This window comes from Solea solea, chromosome 11 (assembly GCF_958295425.1).
Source record: "Solea solea chromosome 11, fSolSol10.1, whole genome shotgun sequence".
In the NCBI taxonomy this organism is placed as follows: Eukaryota; Metazoa; Chordata; class Actinopteri; order Pleuronectiformes; family Soleidae; genus Solea; species Solea solea.
This window is the reverse complement of record NC_081144.1, coordinates 20,999,643-21,014,374: the sequence shown is the minus strand read 5'-3', so window position 1 is coordinate 21,014,374 and position 14,732 is coordinate 20,999,643. Positions and strand designations below refer to the sequence as shown.

Here is a 14,732-nt window from a genome sequence, read left to right as displayed (position 1 = left end):
TGAAGCAGCAGAGAACTTTTCTCAGGCTGGTGTGAATTCCAAGGTTTCCGTTTCATTTTGTACTAAATAATGATTCATGCTCACTGTTTGTCACTTTTCTCAAACTTCCTTCAGGACTTTGCACTTTTGAAACCTTCACAATAGTTTTCTCAATCGTTCAGCCGGTCACACGGTGCTGCAGTGGCTGGCATAGTTGCCTCATAGCAAGAATGTCACTGCTTAGGATCGAAGTGGATGGAGTAGAACATTTGTCAATAATTTTATTTTATTTTTTATTTTTTTTACACCCATGTCTGCCACCTCTCTTACTGTGTGCTATTACTGTCAGCAGATGATGCTGGATGGGCTCTGCGCTGCTTTGTCCTCTGCCCTTGGCTTCTACTCTGCCCACACAGGTTGCATTACTGCCCAATGGTGCAGACATCGAGCCAGACAGAAAGAAAAGTGGATAGAGAGAGAGAATCGGATGGAGAGGAAGGACAAACTTTTCTACTAAGTGAGAAGAAAACTTTTTTTTTCAACCTTTAATATGGGTTAGGGTTAGTTAGTGCCAACACAGAAAACTGCAGCTCCTGTTCACTTCGAACAAGTCCTTATTGTTAGTTTTAATAACAATGAACATTTTTCCAGAATAAAGCTTAATGTAATCATCAGTTCTAAATATGTCTGCTGGAGAAAGGTTGTAAAAGTAGGTTCCGCTGTTAGTTTACCAAATAATAACTTTGCAACAACAAAATCCATGCAATAGAGCGACATGGGACGACAGAGCTTCCTCAGTAGCCCCTCCCTGTGTAACCCCTCAGAGACCTGTTGATCTTTAAAGGCCCTGGTATACTTCCGTGCACAGTGCCTGTCGACCCAACACGCAACGTGTGCATGACACGATTTGCATCAGCTCACATTTTGGAACCACGTGCAAAGAGCGTGCATGCGTGGACTGAACTTCCACCTCACCAGTAGGGGGAGTATTAAGCACCCCGCTCACCAAGCAGAAAAAACATTCTGACAACAGAAGAAGTAATCGCCAAGGATCAATCAGAGGCTGTTTCTCATTACTCAAGTAAGCAAGTATGTACTTGCTTACTTGGGAAGTATATACATGAGAAGTACGCTGGGAGTATATACTTGCCAAGTACGGGAGTACTCAAGTATGTGGCTGTTTCTCAATACACAAGTAAGCAAGTATGTATGTGTTGTTCTGCTGTTTGAATGGTGGCTGGCGCCAAGTGCTGTAGCCTCATTACCGCCACCTACAGTGTTGATAAATGAACATATGAAATACTTTTAATAAATGCAACTATATTCTTATTATTATCACATTTAAAATATTTAACTTAATTTATTAATTTATTTCTATTAAAATATACAATACAAATAATATAATGTGGAAAATAGATATATTACAGCATTGTAGAGTAATATATATATATATACATATACACTACTCTATAAATATATAACGTGTACAAATATATACTACTCTACATATCTAATATTTACATATTATATTTAAATATAGATACAATGACCGTGCGAGTTAAAATAAATAAAACATTAACAATATACAAACTTTCAAACTGTCAGGTCAAATGTTTCCATTAAAAACAAAATAACACGTCAACAACAAATGTACTCTGGGATACATGGCCATCCCAAGTATGCTCAAGTCACCTCCGATGCATACTTGGTAAAAATGGCGGAGCGAGAACACTTCCGGGTTTGAGAACCGTCCTCGTTGTCGCTTACTTGAGAATTGGAACAGCACTTGGATTGAGGCTGATGACGTTTTCACAAGTACGAGAGTACGAGAGTACGCAAGTACGCACAAGTACACACAAGTACGCACAAGTATGGATATTCAGAAACGGCCAAAGGATCATCCGAGCCTCGACTGTAGCATCGTTCTCTTTCTTTTGCAGGAATGCGTCCTTTTCCCTGCATGCAGACTTGTACCGCCACCCGATGGTGAAGTGGGATATTACAGGACCCTGACACGCGAGTATGCCAGGGTCCGTGATAGGTGACGCTATGTGTGCGGCATGTGCATGGAAGTATACCAGGGCCTTAAGTCAAGTCTAAAAACTATTTAAAACTGCTTTTAACCTGCAAATAATCTAGTGTTTAACATTTTTAACAGTGTTTTTTTTTTCTTTTCTCTGTGCTTCTGAGGCAATTTAGAGCATTTCCTGGGCAATTTTATCAAATTTCATCATGAAGAAGCCATTTTTCTTGTATCAAGGTACTGTAAGGGTTCAACTCAAATTGAATGCATTATTTGACCTGTTTAATTCCACTTAGATATAAATATAATGCCAACTGCACTATCATACCACTTTTAAACACATTATGGAGAATCACTTTGGATTCTAAGCCCCAGGAAATGATTATTTAAAAGACCTGTATTCAATGACACTTGTAGAAGTATTGTATTACTAAAAGGACATTTTAAAGAGTCACTTCTGTTGTGTGTGCGCTGGAGGCCTAGCTGGCCAACTTTCATTTAGGCTTTGCAAAAGTTGCTTGAAGATGTGATGTTTTAGCAGAAACAATGATTTATTTACAATTTCTTAATGTCTGTGAATATAAAATACAGTGAATAGTCTTAATGCACAAGCTAAAGTCAGGGCAACGGCAAGGGGAAGGGGAGGGGACAGAGCTGGGTTTACTGCAGCAGTAGTGGGGTAAAAGGGGAAGTGACCACAAAATAAACCACCCGTGACACTGCACACCAACCAAAAAGAAATTGTGAAGAAGTACCACCACCAACACCACCACCACCACCACCAGGAAAGCAGGCTGCCACCTAGACCCCAGCACCTGTCCAACAGAAATGGGACAAATTAACAACAAAAAAATCAGAAAGCAAGAAGATAAAGAAGAAGAACGTGGACTATGTCATTGACCTCTCACCACATAAGTAACATTTTTATTCCTCAGAATCTGTTTGGTGCTTTTAATTGTAAATTCAAATAAATTCCATTAAAAAATGAATTACAATTACTAACAAAGGACTGGGAGGAGGAGTGACTCTTTGCATATTAACAAAAAAGAAAAGAAAAAACAGCTGTTTAGGGGTCTACAGGGTCTATGTTTTGAAATGTTCATACACGTGATCAATTTTATCGATCCTACACTTACATGTGACGCGTGTCAGGCAGAAGGTGGAGGATAATCAGTTTGAGTTCTATGTACGTCTGACACGTTGTGAATCTAATATTTGTCTTTGTTTTAAAGGAATGCACTTTGACACTGGAGACTGGGATTTTCAGTTTCAATCTTTCACTATTTAAGGCCACTGTGTGTTTGACTTGGATTTTTTCAATCTGTTGTTCAAAAGTGGCCATATAAACCCTCGCTAAGGTCACTCAGGACCCGTCCACACAGAAACGGGTTTAGGTGAATGCGCCTACTCATTTTTTTTGCCGTCAACACAGAGACGGCGTTTTAGGGGACCTCGCGTCTCCGTGTGGACAGAGAATACTGAAGGTAATTCCCAGCTCTCTCTTGCGCTGTCATTCATTGTCTTGTGTTTGGAGATTGTTTGACACTTTTACCAACTACTGTCAATGAAAAGCAACTAAAGTCAGTCTGAAAAGATGCTAGATATCACGAGAACACGTCCTGTCTTTAGAGATTTCACACACGGGGGGGAAAAAGTGTTGAATCGTAAAACAAAGAGAGGAGAAAACCTTACTTGAATAAACAAAACAGATCAGTGACTGTCCCACACACAGTTCGATGGATCTCACTCGTTTGGCAGAATTGTGCATTTCCCTCTCAGAAAGTATGTAGGTCTATGACGGAGAGTCGGTAGATTTGTCGCTAGTCGCTTTATTTAAAAAGAAAAAAGGCGCCGGGGGTCAGTAAAGTTGCTAAATATGCACACGGAAACGGCACGGACTGTAAATAAACAGACATTATTTTTCTCTGGCTCATTCTTCATTCTGTCTCTGTTTCCGTTATTATATCTGTAATGTGTACAACGTCTTCTTCTCTGTTTGTGGTGGAACGTTATATGTATATATGTATATGCATATGTCCTACAGTGTTTTGAGTCGTTATATATTGGATCGATATTTCCTGAAACGATACCGTCTTTACGGGGAACTTTTAGAACTTTTTTTCTTGTTGTTTTCGTCTGGACGTGGCCCTCGTTTGTTACTACTTATCTCACAAGGTGAACAACTGTTTAAAAAAATCTCCATATCCATGTCTGGAAAAACCCTTTTTCTATATCATCTTTGTTGTTCATATCTTTGTTAATCACTGTATGTTTTACTGTGAAAGATGGTAACACATGAACACACACACACACACACACACTGATGATCACTGATGGCACCGAACTTGACATGAGCGACTACAGAGTCTCATATTCATAAGAATGAAATATAAATGAGCACTGTGTGCATGAATATTGTGTCATTATTTCCCGTTCAAATAAATTAAACATTCATATTTACTTTTGCATCAAAGTGGATATAGCAGTTCTACTGATGTTGAATATTGTATAAAGGGTGGTTTTGTTCTTTCTGAGTAAGAATGTTGCTGCAGTGCTGCTCACAAAGGCCTTTGAATATTTGGGCCTAATTCAAACTTCACAATGTAAGAACAGAGGTCGAGTTAATCAAACACAGAATACACAGCGGTGTCATTGTTATGTCTTACTGCAAATGTATAACATGATGTGAAATAAATAAATAAATAAAACGCTGGTCACAGATGTAATCTGGAGAAAGAGCTTTGCCAAATGAGACTGAGAGGACCTCCATTACATGGTGTTTGATTGAACCTTTTTACCTTTCTGTCTGAAATGACGGGTCCAAATCCAGTTTTCATAGCGTGTGTATTAACTCAGTGATCACCTCTGGTTCCATTATAAACGTCGTCTAAAACCATGTGTCATTTGAAGAGACATTTATGTACGCTGCACCTAATGCTTGCAAAAATATTTGGTCTACAAAAAGTACAAAACTAACTGAAAGCCTCATCTTTACACCTGCACATGCTGAGCTTGTTAGTCTCTGTGTGGGTGAGATATTAGGTTCTTTACCTTTGTTTCTCTGCTGTTGATTGGGATGATATTTAATTGTATGATCAACACTACCATCTGACATCAAGTGCCTCACCAAAGAGAAGCAGTTCTAACTATAATGCCGTGTTTCCACCGGCCACTGATTGGTCAGAGAGCCGTCACAGGAAGAGGTGTGAATAAGACCAGTTAAAAAGACTTAACAATCCTGAAAACGCGGGTTAATCGCCAAACAATTACCAGGGAAATGTCTAAAATCTCAATATTCAACAGAGGAGTCTGCTGTATTTAGTCTGGGCTCTGGTCATGGAGGAGGTACGGAACAAATAGTTAATAATGAGCTGATTCTAACGATTCGGTTACACTGAAAAACAACTGCTTTACAAGCCACTAGTCACTCGTGGCTTGGGACCATAGGTGGAAAAGGGGCTTAAGAGAGGTCTGTACGATGTATGTGTTCAAAAAATGACCTCTACCAAGAAGGTTATGTTATGAACATCTGTCTTGTTACCAAAATGATGCAAACATGACAACTAATGTTATTGAAACTTGGTGGAAGAGTGCGGTACGGACCCATGAAGTAACAATTATTCAGGAATCATTCAGATTTGCATGCAAACTGTTCAAACAACAACACTAAGATTGCACATGTAGAGTGCCTGAATTGATGAACAGGTGAATTCTGAAGCACAGCTGCATAATGATATGAATTTCACTCCTGGCAGAATTATTGGTGCTCTGAGAACTTTCTACTTTAGTCTAGGTTTTCAAAAGAAGTTTTAAAAGGCCACGGATATGAAAGTTTTCCCGCCCCTGCTTTTTCATCACCATCACAAAAGCTCTGCAATGCACTAATTGGCGACACTTCTTTTTGACAGGATAAAAAGGCTCAACAGTCAAATTTAGGTGTCGGAATATTGCTGCGAGCACGAGTTGAAATGCCCTGTTGTACACATATTCCTGGTCACCAATGCAATACATTTTTTCTAGACTGAAGGCATGGGCAGGTGCTGTCAGACTAACCATTACAGCGAGTACTTAGATTAACACCTGTCTTTGAGATGGAGCAAGTTCCCATCAGTTCGGGGCCACAGAGTGACAGTGATTGGATCAAAATTACACATCTGCTGTGGATTGGCAGTGCATTAGCCTGCAAATGAGCCTTTGCAAATATCTTTTTCAACGGGGAAACATTGCAATGAGTGGCAGCAATTCTGCCTCAACATCATCTCAATATTGTTCCCTCCTCTAGAGGTTTTGTAATAGCTCTACCTAAACACCCTGTTCTGCTTCAGACGGAGTGTTGCAGCACTGTCTGACAAGAAAAGGACCTTTTCCTGTGGATGTCAGTGGAGTCATTCATCGCCACTAGAAAAATTCCATCATGTAGTAAAGGACAGTAAAGTGTATGTGCACACACGCTGCATACAAACGATGGTCGTAGCGTTCCCTAGATTGGAAGGTTGATGGTATACAATTGTATAAAAATTGATGGTTACCACACTGTGTACATTTGGTGGTTACAAGCAGAGCTGTTGCAGAGGGGCAGGCAAACTGGGCAATTTCCTAGGGGCACCGAGTTGGGAGGGAGTCCCCCAACGGACAACTCACACAGCCGCACGGCAATGACACCAGACGGGGGTGTGAACTGCAGAGAACGACGCCCCCTGCTAGTTTGCTGTCAGGGAGTCAAGAGTCTGCAGGACACCTATGAGGGTCTCTGGAAGAAACACCCACTGCAGCAACAACACATGGCCACCCGTCACTGCAATGATTGAGTGACTGCCCCATCTGTGCTGGCACTGGCAGCAGAGTGTAGAGCGTGTAATAATTAGAGATAAACAACAACATGAAGCGTGCACACCTCTCAGGATAAGCAAAAAAAAAAGAAGATGCCGACAAGATGAGGAGAGGGAAAAAAGAGAGATATTGGTGAGCGACAAACGTACGTGACAAGGTACAGTGGCAAGTAGTTGTGATGAATTACATTTACATTTGATGTTATCGCTGTTGGTAGCAACTGCAGCTAAGTCAGTGGAGTAGCTACAGACACACCCACACAGACACGCCAGCCAAGCACTAGGGTTGTCACAAAGTTACAGAGCTTTTTTTTTTTTGTTCCTTTTTGCTTTGAGGGAAGACATATTTGCCGGACAAAGACATATCAGCTAGTAAACAAACCAAAGACGCTAGTGTGGGAGCAGGTGTATTTGAGGAGTTATACTAACAATGGAGCCATATTTTTAGAAATGCCGACTGAATCCTGAACAGAAGCCTGGATCGTCTTTACTCCACAGTTGTTCTCAAGCCAGTATTTTCTAACATACACAATTTCCAAAGAGGAAAAAACTTTACTTTACACATTTAAGTTAACCCTAAACCACATGTATGTGTAATGTGGGCGGTACCTGGGGTATGAAGGTTATTGTAACTGATGAATTAAAGAACGTGTTTCAGCAGCTCACAACTTTGCAAACCTAATTGGAACCTGGCTTATTCCAACAGTGACGTCTGTGACTCTGTGCCCTCGTGCCATCAAAATGCAGCCCTTATTCCCAGTGCACTGTTTGAATTACAGGGCCACGCAGGGCTGCTTGCCATATCCAGTGTGAATCTTTGCAGACAGTCTGAATCACAGGATGCCATCACTTTGTTTGTAGGAAACAACAATCTGACACCTTGGATAGGAGTGACGGTGTGCTGTTGCTCTCTGGAGAGACATTCCCCTGGCAAACAAGGATACTGTCAAAATGCACGCACACACACGCGCACACACACACACACACACAGAAGGATAAAGACGAGGTGGCACACAACTCGAGCGAGGAGGCGGGATCAGAAACACACACACTTAACAGCAGGAAAGATTGTTGCCAGTTCCTGTCGACACTTTCACACATCTGTGTCTTCCTCGTCTCTCATTCATCCCTCCCACACAACGACAGGGTCCAGTGGGGGTGTTGTGTGAAGGACATGAGACAAGGATGCTGTCAATGTGTTGTGTGTGTGTGTGAGCGTGTGTGTGTGTGTGTGTGCGTGCTCATGAGTCAAATGGAGAGAGGGCAATTCAACAAAACAATAACACTTCATTCAAGAATAATTAAATACAACTTGTACCAAAATAAATAATCAAGTAAGGCACTACTCATCCGGCTCTGAAACTTTATTTAATGATCTTCACACTGACGCTTCAGCTGCAGCCGTCAATGAAAGCCAAAGAAACGGAGGAGCGCTTTATCACACTCGTATCCCCAACATTCATTACAGGACAACTAAACAGATCATTTCAACACTCTGACTGGTCTCAACACCAGCCATACAAAGTAAACTCAGCAAATAAGTGATCCATCTCACATCCATCCAACTACTACTAAACAAACAGACTGGACACTTAAAACAATTCCCTTGTTCGGAGTACATATCTTTACAACTAAATATGTAAAGAGCCATATACTGTATAGAGATATATACAGATCAGATCCCTGTCCAGAAGAGCACAGTCCTACAAACAGCTAAGATGTGGAACTGAACCGGCAACCGTCCTCAATTTTATATACAAAGCCGCTCATCCCGTCAAACCCTTGTGTGAACGATGCAGTAATTATATCACTTCGCTTCCTCAAGCCTGATTTTAACGCTAATATGAAGAGAGCTTCGTAAGAACTGCTCGCTTTTAAATCGCCAAATGTGTGTAGCTTTTGGGTTTGTTTAAAAAGAACTCGCACACACACTTACACATGTGTGCTTTGTCTTCACATCTGCATGCCTGATTGGAGGGTATTCAGCAGTTTGGCACCGAACACCGGGGTGCACCGGCATCACCTGAGAGCCTTTCAGCTGCCCTCAAACCCCACCAGGCGCCACTTTCTTTTTCCAACAGGCTGAAAATGGAGTTGACTGTGGCCGAGTTCCCACGGGAGTACACACCACAGGTGTACATTTCAACGCGCCGCATGAATAATAGCACCGTTTTGTATTGAGGGATTTCTTTCTTTTTTTATTTATTTATTTATTTCAACCCTCTCTGGCTCTATGCAAACCTTGGCAGCTCACCACAACTGGGATGTTTCTTCAAAGTAAAAAATATTGACCTTTCCAAATAGAGGTGGGCGACTGAGAGGATTACTGCCCACTATCTGTGTATCACTCTATGGGAAAGATGCATTTATGCAACAAATGATGCAAGAGGCACACTTAAGAAAGAAGAAACATTTCTGAGGACTCACGCGCAAACCTCTCTCAACATAAAAACCCCGGCGCTGAAAATATGAAATACTTGAATGCTTGAAATTTATAAAAGAGAGTGTGTGAAACTGAAAAGCATTAGTAAATATCTGCCTGACACCAACGCTTCTGCTGAATAGGATGAACTTTGCCGTCGCTTCTAAAGCATGGAATTACTTTCCACGAACATAACCTTCACTTCTTTGTGACCCGACACTACAAATGAATACAACAATTTTTACGGTGCCAGAGACTCTAAAACTTCTACACTTTACACTGTATTTGGATGAAAAATAGATGCCAGGAGGAGATGGAGAACTGAATGAAGTGAGTCAAAGCAAAGTTTGGTAGAATTGAGTTTGTATCATTTAGATATGAATTACAGAAACGTGTCTATAGCTAAACGTGTTTTTACAATGATTTGTATATTGTGTATTAAGCATAACTACATTGTATTACAGCGTATGATTATGCCCATACAGTGTGTTGTTTTTAGCCGAGCCTACAGGTTCCACTGTAATTACCGAAGAACAAACAGTATACTTATATCTGTGGTAATTACCTTAATTGTTTGAATGTGGTCCGTTCAGGGACACGATGCTGGTCCTGGACACACCGAGAAGCGTCCGTTCTTCTTCTTCTTTCATCTTCGTCACCATCCCTTGTTTAGGTCTCTCTCTCGTCATCTTCTCTGTGAAGAAGGAGGAAAGGTTTTTATTTATATGTCAATCTTACCAACCACAGACAATCTTATGGAGCGGCAGACATGACATGGAGGGAAAAAAAACTCTCATTAAAGAAAAACTGTTGAAACTGTCACTGACACTAAAGAAAAGTTAGAAAGATAATAACATAATATAAGATTTAATCAACGACATGTTTTGAATATCTTTCCGTAAATGTCCGTGGGTGGTCTGTCAGACGTTCAAAATGCATGACATTTCTGCTTATTGTGCGTGTAATCTGTCAATTTAAACCTAAAAATTCCTCAGTCCGTGTTTCAAGACGAGTCGGGTGGGTTGTACCCGCCCCCCGGCTGCCCGCCTTACCGGGGGTTGTCGGCGGGCAGGAGAAGACGCAGCGAGTACATATGTCCACGGCCCCGGGAAGCAGCGAGGTCCGGGTGGGGGGTCGCTGTAAAGCAGACGGCCAGAGCCGCCTGCTGCCTGCCACCTTCGCCCCGAGCCTTTCCAAGCCGACCTAGAGCCGGTCGCGGCGCACCACCGACAGAGGAAATTTCATTTTCACAACTTATGTGTGACACTCTTGAAGTAGGGCATCAATATGGAGATAAAAGGTTTCTGTCCAACAGCAATCTCCAATACTTACTGACCTAAATGAATTTGTTAAAAGACTTTCGTGGCCACAAATTAAAGTCACAGTCATGTCTGGGGCTCTGAATAATCCTGCATTTAAAATTAAAAATATATCGTTTTAACATGCATCTAATACCTTTAGAAGTCATTTTAACTTCCATTGAAAAGTTCACCCTGACATTGGACAGAAGGAATTAATATTAGCCGAGTAATTAGTGAATTCAATGGAGTGAAACTAACCGTGATGGACGGGAAGTGTTTAGCACGGCGTGACTGTTCAGGATCTGTTTGTTACATGACGTCTGGGGAACGTCAGTCAGTCCTTCAGTGAGATACAACGTTATTACCAGCGACACTGAAGCTCGGAGGCTTGATTTTGTCAACAAACTAAAATAATTCAAGCTTTGGAATGAGGCGTGATTCGTTCCATCGAAATCGAAGGTGTCCACTGACATGAGAAGCCTGGTTTCCCACACCATCATGTGACTTCAAAAATCATGGTCCTAGTGTCAGTGGGGGTGTAGATCATATTGCTGAATTAAATGTGCGCCGTTATGAGAATTATGAGTGTGTTACTGCAGGAAACGTTCCCCCATTGTCCACTGTAAAGGTTTTCCTTTGAACTCTTGCCATTATTTGTTAAAGCGCTGCCACTGTCGGTGATATAAACACCTCCCCGTTTCTAAGCACCACTTTGCTCCCAGTGCTAAACTAGCCACCGGTCCCTCATCCCAAGCACCAGTAATTCCACATAACAGATATTGTTCATTATACTCCAAATGCTTTATGGCTTCTCTAGAGATTCAATTTAACCATGCGCAAAGACCCAACCATGGCGACCAACATGTGTACACATGGATATAAAGGGAATGATATCAGATTTTGTTTTGTTTTCCTCTTCCCAGTTGGATCCAGTGAAAACCCAGTATTGGTCAGTGTCATAGACACTGAGATGCAGCACTATACACATTTGTATATTGTGACTATTTGATTGGCATCATGACGTGTGTACGATAAAACACCCCCTCACATGACAATGCTCCCTCATTTGTTTTAGAATAGGAATAATATGAATATTGTTGGAATATGGGTGGAAAAACACTTAGTTAAATGGAAGGGTGCAGCTCCAATGATGGAAGTGTAGAAAATGCTGTTGCCATGCTGTCCCTGGTGTTCTATAATAAACTTTCCATGGGAATTTATGGTCATTTTTGAGAAGTCACTGGAAATCTGGGGTGATTTAGATAAACTGTGTCATATACAAATAAAAATTGTGAGGAATGTAAAATAATACAATTAAAACATTTATTGACCCATCAAACAAAACATGAATGTTGACTATCCCCTATAAATGACTGATATTGATTGACTTGAATTGATCATTTAAAATATCCCCTTAAATATCATTAAAAAAAACCCCGCTCTTTAAAATGTAAAATGAAAGAAACGATAAAGTTATGGGTCATTTATGTTTTTTGTTTTCTTAATGGATCAATTTTGCATCATAAATATGTTTTTCTTTTTATTGTTTAACTAAATATTGCTGCATAATTTTAATTTTATTATGCTTTTATTTTGAAGAAAATAAAGAAATTCCAATTTTATTTGCAAAGCACTTTAGGAAAACCCCAGTGCTGTGCAGAATAACAGACAAAAGACTGAAAAAGACATAAAAGCTTACACCTGTTACATGTACATTGTTATTGCAATATCATGATGTCATATTGTTGTTGTTTTAAGCTCATACTGCCCACCCCCACTGAACAGTTTCTTTTTCCCTAAAAAGGGGCATTTTTCCTCCTGACCAGACTAGACGCTCAGTGGCCCTCAGAGACCCTGTTCTAAAGCCTGGTTTCTGCATGTTCTCAGTAGCCCTGCAGTACGTAGTGTGCTATGTGCCTTTGATTGAGGAACAGCATCGATATGCCATGATTATGCTACACTAGATTATTTACCAGCTATATTTTAGTTCCCAACCTTGAATGTGTCTAGTTTATTCTTGAAAGTTTCCAAAAGGTTTTCAAAAGTCTCGGCAATTCTGCAACCCCTATGTGTAATATCCTTCATAGCAGTTGTCATTTGATCGTCATAATTTAACTTTACCAATCATGACATCTTGCCACAAGCACCCAGCAGCCTGCATCTTTGTTTTCTTGTGTTAATATTTAAACAAGAAAGTTAAAAAAAACCTCTTTAATGTGTGAGTCTGAAATTTGTATCTTCTTTTTCCTCATTCATCACTCTTTATATCCCTCTGCCTAAAATGTCAACTTATCTAGACGTCTTCCTCTAAATTCTCCCGCCCTCTGCTTCCTATTCTTGTGACGACTTTCAGCTGCATCCAGTAATTCCGCCTCACTCCAGGGAGCGAGAGGCAGAGAAAAAGACTGGGCACCTCTCCAGAGTGTTCTTTGGATTTGGTTGAACCACCTGGGCTCACAGCACTTCACAGTAGACAGACAGACAGGCAAACAGACAGACAGACAAACACAATAAGTGGGAGGAACACACCAGCTGGTGTGTGTGTGTAATGAGATCGAGTATGCAGGGCTTCTTATGCAATCCCCAGTGGGTTTCCTATCACAACAAATTACAGTCTCTACCTCTCACCTTCTCCTGAATCCGTCTGTCTTAAGACTCTCTCTCTCTCTCACACACACACACACACACACACACACACACACATCTGTGTAACAAACCACACATAGAGGCATAACATACAATTGCTTTGAACGTGTCAATGCGAGAAATGTAACGACTTTGTTGGTCATTTTGTTTCTGCCCAAAAACAAGTTAAAAACAAAATTAACTTCCTAACCTCAGGTGGTACACGTACCACACTTTGAGAACCATAAGTCTACCACGTCGGTCGCCTCCATCTACTGGAGGAGCGCCGGACAACCACAAAGAAAAAAATATATATATTAGTGCCGTCAACTTTAACACGTTCATTTTGGAGATTCATTTAAAAAAAATGAATGTGTTAAAAAAGGTGGCGCAATGATGCATAAGGACGGACTTTTAGATATTTAAATATACTTTTTGTGTTGATTCTACATTTACTCCATGATTTTATATAAATAAATATTTGTTATAAGCTTCAAGTTTATTTTCGCGTTTAATTCATAATAAATATTTAATAATTAATTAATTAAATTAACTATTTAATTTTGTTATCAATTGACGGCCCTAAGCCCTATATATATGTATGTATGTATACATATATGTATATATGTGTATATATATATATACATATATATATATATATATATATATATATATATATATATATATACATACATATATATATATGTATATATACACATATACATATATATATATATATATATATATATATATATACTGTATACATAATATTCGTATAATATGAATTTGGTGCCTAGAGACAACAAACAACCGTTCACACTCACAGCTATGGTAAATTTAGAGTGTCTTATTAACTGTCTTTTTGTACTGTGGGAGGAAGCCGGAGTGCCCTGAGAAAACCAATGCACATTTGGCGAAAACATGCAAACTTCCCACAGAGAGGCCTCAGTCAAAATGGGATTCAAACCCATGACCCTCTTGCAGTTTCTTCAACCTTTGACCACAGAAGCAGGCACAGACAACAGCAGCACAAATACTGCCTCATTTACAAAGCATATTAGTATATTACTGCTTTATGTCACAGCTCTCGCGGTTTGGACAAATGAATTGCGACAGATGATATTATTGCGATTACTGGACAAATCTGCTTTGAACTGGTAAAAATGGATCTTTGATGCATATGTTTTAGGGAACACCTGGAAGTGAAGAACAAAGTTCAACTTTATAAAAGTGCAATTTGATGTGGTCTGCAGGGGCAGAAAATAAAATGTCAGGTCGTGGTTGGTGAATAGAGCTGATTGTGGCACTTCAAATCAGCTGTGTGTTGGTGAGTCAGATGGCCATTTGAAGTCGCTTACATGAAATAATACCGACTGTCATGATCATTGAATAGAACCAATATAGAATAACTGTTAGTGCTTTTAGCATGAAGCACCACAGTACTGTATAGAGCCCCATTCCTACACAAATGGATTTAAAAAGGACATATATAGATATTTTTTTTCTTTTAACTTATATTGCACCTCATCCTTCATCCTGTTCATCTCTCCTCC

The 14,732-nt window shown here is 40.1% G+C and overlaps 1 long non-coding RNA gene across 1 annotated transcript in view; it reads right to left on the bottom strand.

The window, feature by feature from the left end:
* Nucleotides 1–14,732, bottom strand: part of LOC131468773 (uncharacterized) — an 89,327-nt gene that overhangs the window by 24,718 nt on the left and 49,877 nt on the right. The window contains exon 5 of the long non-coding RNA XR_009241738.1: nucleotides 9,819–9,947. This is a non-coding gene — a long non-coding RNA (uncharacterized LOC131468773). The remainder of the gene's footprint in view (nucleotides 1–9,818; nucleotides 9,948–14,732) is intronic.